Below are 5,000 nucleotides of genomic sequence, written 5' to 3' on the forward strand. Positions count from 1 at the left end.
TGGGCATTTCAAAATGAACAGAATGAAGATCTCTCTCTCTGTCTCTGTCTCTGTCTATCTGTCTATCTTCTTCTTCTTCTTCCCCCTCTTCTTCTTCATAAGGGGCCATAGCCTTAAATGAATAAAAAATAATCTCTGTCTCTCTCTCTTTGAAAAAGAAAAATACATAAAAAATGCTGATGAATATTGTTTCAGCGTGGCATTGTCTCAGGCTAGATTTAATGTATTGCCTTTGAATGATAACGTTAATGCGTACAGTAACAATGATGTTTTTTGTTTGTTTGTGTTTTGTTTTGTTGGGTTTTTTGGTGTGTTTTTTTGTTTGTTTTTTGTTTGTTTGTTGTTTTTTTTAGAACAGTGTCCTTTTTGCCGATTTGAATTGGCAAACGAATACCATTCATCGTTTGATCTATGTACATTGATTTACGGACAAAATATATTTCTTCCGGACTGTTTAAGCATGTCTCTTAGTACACTTCTCCTTCGAGCAAACGACGAACAGAGAAAAAAAAGTGTCAAGTATCGAAATTCATTTTCCATGCGACCAGAAAGCAGAAACCCATCTACTTAAACATAATTAAGTAAAAGAAGATCATGTCCATGTTCAGTCTGATATTGCGTGATGCTGTTATTCAAGTATTGTAATGCTGCCACGTCCTACGTCCGTCTCGCAGTCCCCTGGTTATAAAATGTCACCCATGGCCAAAATATAAGAAAATAAGTAAATAAATAAATAAATAAATAAATAAATTCGTTCGTTCGTCCATTCATTCTCTCTCTCTCTTGCCTGATGAATAAATCATACGTATCCGTATCTCTCTCTCTCTCTCTCTCTCTCTCTCTCTCCTCCATCTTCTTCTTCTTCTTCTTCTTCTTCTTTATTGTATGATTTATCTGTACTTTGTTTTCTGTGCACTGTCCAAACCTTGGAGACGAACGACTCATAAAAATGACACATTACCCCCTGTCACGTGTTCTTTAAGCTAATGACAAAGTGCCAAAGTGTCGCAAATCTCTTATTAGTTTATGTTGTTTCAATTCTGTTTTGGGTTGGGGTTTTTTGTTGTTGTTTGTTTGTTTGTTTTGCTTTTTGTTGTTTTTCCTTTTCTGTCCCATTTCATCTATTTTGCACCATTTTGTTCTGATTTGTACCTGCTATGTTACCAAAGCTTTTCAGCTTATGACAATAAACATTTCAGTGTTCAGAGTTCTTCTTCTTCTTCTTCTTCTCTATCTCTCATACACAGACACACAGAGACACAGACAAACACACACACACACACACACACACACACAGAGACACAGACACACACACACACACACACACACACGCGCGCGGATTTAGATTGAACTTCTCGTACATTTGACAATGTAACTGGAGCAGGGGAGAAAGAAAAGACAGAAAGCTTAGATGACAACAGCTTAGCAACTCCAATGACAGTACAGTGTACAATTCACTACAAAAATAATGATGAAAACGACTACTGTTCAGAATTGTAGAGTTATTGAAAATCTTGTTTTTTACAGAAGCTATATCTCGATCAGTCGTTTTTATTCGCGTGTTGTGTGTGAGGAAATCGCCGGCAATACACCAGGAGAAAAGAGAGAGACAGAGAGAGACAGAGAGAGACAGAGACAGAGAGAGATAGAGAGAGGGAACGAACGAACGAACGAACTTTTCTTAAAAGAGGGAAGTGGAATAAGCATGCTTATGCTTTCTTTTACATCCAGCCCTCAAGGCAAAGAGAAATGAAATCAAAATACTCACAGGATTTCAAAAGGTTATAGAAATACATACATGACATCTAAATACACTCAAATACACAGTAAACATTTACAGGTACATAATCATAATGCAGAGAGAAAGAGAGAGAGAGGGGGGGAGAGAGAGGAGAGAGAGAGAGAGAAATCAAACCGAGCGTTTTCAACGCAATATTTCATCCTATTATCATCATCCGAGACACTTCTCACAAAAGTGAAACGGAGGTCAATCGGAAACAAAATCAAGGACAGTTTTTACCTGCTTTCATTGGATGTGGATCCCGTTTTATGTCGATTCCGCCGATCAATCCGATTGGCCGACACATTGTCAACAAACCGGAACTTCCGGTGACTGATGTGCATGAAGCAATGTGACGCTTCTTTCTGGATTTTCTATATTGCAATGGGAAATCATTTACAGCTTAGCCTTTTTGTGAAGGTCTATGACTCGATCTAGGAGGCAAAATTGCACTGACTCTTAGTGCTGCAGACTTGGGGGCTAGTTGGCCTTTGGGAAACATCCCAACGTCCCAAAACCCTCATGGTTGAGAGAGTGTGGATTTAACGTGTGCAAGACACTGTCCACTATAATCAAATTCTGGCCCAGATAGTCAGGTCAGCAGTTCATTCCTCTGGTGTTCTGATGGTCATGGTCGAACATGACTGACTATCGTGCACTTCGGCCAGAAAATGCAGTGAAGAAAAAAGGCAAAACATAGGTAAAATTTGCATTGAATTTTTGTTTCCGACTGACTTCCGATATAGATTGTGGAACGTTCCTTGGATGATGTTATGAAGAAAATTCGCGTTAATAAAACAAATGTATAAATAAATAAGTAATAAATAACTCACCTCTCGGTGATTTTACACCTAAAAAATAAGATTTAACAAACTCGATTTTACTTGTATGTTGTGCGTGAAGGATTCGGTATACGTCAGGGGAAAAATGATGATGAGAGAAAGAGACAGAGGCAGACACAGAGGGAGACAGAGGGGGTGGGAGGAGATAGAGAAAAAGGGAGAGAGACAGACAGAGAGACAAACTCACAGACGGACAGACAACAGACAGACAGACAGACACACAACCACACACAAAAAGAGGTCCTAAAACAGTGAAAAGGATGATGTCCAACTCACACTGGCAGCAGCAGTTGTTACAACAGTAACAGCAGCAGTAACAGTAACAGCAGGGGGGTGGGGGCTGGCCAGGCCTCAGTAGTCTCCCCTTGGGAAGGAGCAACCCGCCAGGGGGGGAGGAAGGAAGGGAGGGACGGGGGGTTCCGGCTCGTCCTCAAGCAGGTCCAGGAAATCACCAGCACAGCACGTGACACACGTCAGCCCTCGGTAGCTGTCAGCAGTCCTCCACTCACACAGTCAGTAGTCCTCGGTCACTCCGCCACACAGCGACACTACCAACACTACCTTTCTACACCACCACCACCACCAACACCACCACTAACACCGGCTTTGGAAATAATCCTCCCTCAAACTCACAAACAAACACACCCCACAAGTGAAACCAGCAACTACAAAACACGATGTACGTCTGTCTGTTGTGTCAAAGAGATACAGCAAGCGGCCCCTAAAGAAAGCTCCACAGGGGGTGGTGATCTTGGACACAGCCTTTTTTCTCTCTCTCAATGTCAGCCCGCGGACACGTAGGGGTTCACGGACGGAAGAAAAATGAAAAATGTTTTGACTCTCTCTCTGCTGCTGCTGCTGCTGCTGCTGCTGATGATGATGATGATGATGACGACGACCCCCCCGCCCCCCTACCTCCTTTCCCCTCTCTCTCAGTCACGTCCAAGTCTTCAACAACCGCTCCTCCACTCCCCCGCCGCCCCCACCCTCCCTCCTTCACTCCACCACACCACCCCCCCTCACTTCTAAAACAACCAACGGATGCTCTGCTCTGCATGGAAGCCAGGCAGGTCCAACCAAGGAGGAATTCCCAAAGCACACGGTCTCGTCAGCTGCACACACGGCTATACACTCTTCAGACGATGACCTTTTTGTGAAACAATGGTATCTGTCAAGGGGCCAAAGTCACCCGCCCTGCCTCCCTGAGAACGCGACAGTTTGTTCGCTCCTGGAGGTGGTGGGTGGGAGGCTAGGGTGGGTGGGGGGGGGGTGCGGCTCAGCTCTGGACCTTCCCCCTCCCGCACCTTACTCCACAGCCCTCTTCCTTCAAAGAGCTCCAATGGTGACAGCAGTCGGCAGTGCAAGAAGCCCAGAAGTACAGGCAGTAAAGTAGTGACGATCCCCGTTATAAAAACAACAACAAAAAATCACTCACAGAGGATGATGTCCACGGCCTGACCAACACTACTGTCCTCACGAACACACAGCCTCACATCAACACACCCTCTTGTGGGTCATCAGCTGCTGCAAGGGGTGAGCCCAGACTCGGCAGTCATCCGCCAACCAACCAACCAACCAATCCGGTCTGCCTGTCAGGCCTCTGATAGGCTACTGAAGGGACAGGGTGTGTGTTTGGGTGGGTGGGTGGATGAGGGGAAGGGGAAGGCAAGGAGGGGTCACCTAGCAGTGTCGCGGCCCTGCCTCCGATACCCTCTGCTCCACTCACTGGCTACTAAACAGCTACCTCACCTGCCCAGCTACTAACCACTGCTACTTCTTCTAACACTACCAAAGAGGATGCAGTGGAATGGGGGTGGGTTAGGGACAGAAGTCGACCGAGAGAGAGAGAGAGAGAGAAGGGGGGGGGGGAGAGAGGGGGAAAAAATAAAAACGAAAGCGGCGAGCTCCTCTTGCAGCCACTGGAGGGCAGTTTTCATTGTCTCACGGGGCCCAGACAGCAGATAGCGAAGGTACACCTGGGTTGCCTCTGTGACCACAAAGGGCGGGGTGCGGTGAGGGTGGGGTGAGGTGGGGATAGAATGGGACGAGGCAGACAGAGAGTAGAGAGAGAGAGAGAGGAGGAGGAAGCAAAAAGAGGGGGGTGCTTGGTGGGGGGAGGGGCAGGGGAGAGAGGAGGGAGGGGGTGGGGGGACCGTGCAACACAAGGTGTTAGAAAGGTGTTGTTGTGGGTGAAACTCAGCCTGCAGGGGTGTGGTGTGGTGTGGTGTGGTATAGTGTGTGCACAGGTGAAGGGGGCGGGGAGTGGTGGGGAGGGGGACAAGGGGGAGGGGCTGAGGAAGAGGAGGGGAGGAGTCACAGCCAAAGGGGGGTGGGTGTGGCGTGAAGGGAGCTGTCGTGCTCACGTCCTGACCGGTGAC

The 5,000-nt window shown here is 46.6% G+C and overlaps 1 protein-coding gene across 1 annotated transcript in view; it reads right to left on the reverse strand.

Annotated features, from left to right (window-relative positions):
• LOC143290973 (uncharacterized) overlaps positions 1 to 3,534 on the reverse strand; it is a 22,203-nt gene extending 18,669 nt beyond the window's left edge. Inside the window, exon 1 of the mRNA XM_076600558.1 lies at positions 2,899 to 3,534. The gene's annotated coding sequence lies outside the window, so the exon portion shown is untranslated. The remainder of the gene's footprint in view (positions 1 to 2,898) is intronic.
• Positions 3,535 to 5,000: the final 1,466 nt, after the last annotated feature.

This window comes from Babylonia areolata, chromosome 16 (assembly GCF_041734735.1).
Source record: "Babylonia areolata isolate BAREFJ2019XMU chromosome 16, ASM4173473v1, whole genome shotgun sequence".
NCBI lineage: Eukaryota > Metazoa > Mollusca > Gastropoda > Neogastropoda > Buccinidae > Babylonia > Babylonia areolata.